Source organism: Amblyomma mixtum, chromosome 9 (genome assembly GCF_055824585.1).
Source record: "Amblyomma mixtum isolate Tamu chromosome 9, ASM5582458v1, whole genome shotgun sequence".
NCBI lineage: Eukaryota > Metazoa > Arthropoda > Arachnida > Ixodida > Ixodidae > Amblyomma > Amblyomma mixtum.
Window position 1 is genome coordinate 100,185,827 of NC_143020.1, and position 209 is coordinate 100,186,035.

Consider the following 209-nt stretch of genomic DNA (forward strand, 5'->3'; position numbering starts at 1 on the left):
TTCGACGACAAAGGTTCTTTGTCGCTTGAACAGCCATACCCAACAATTCTGTACAAAAGCATTTTCAACGGGAAAGAATTTTGTGGAAGCAATTTTTTCATATAGTGTAAGTTTTCACTATATGAACCAATACAACCGCAGACCTCCCGTGAGAATGCTTGCATTTTTTTGCTGTTAATATTTTTGCTATTGTCAGAAACGTTCCCCAT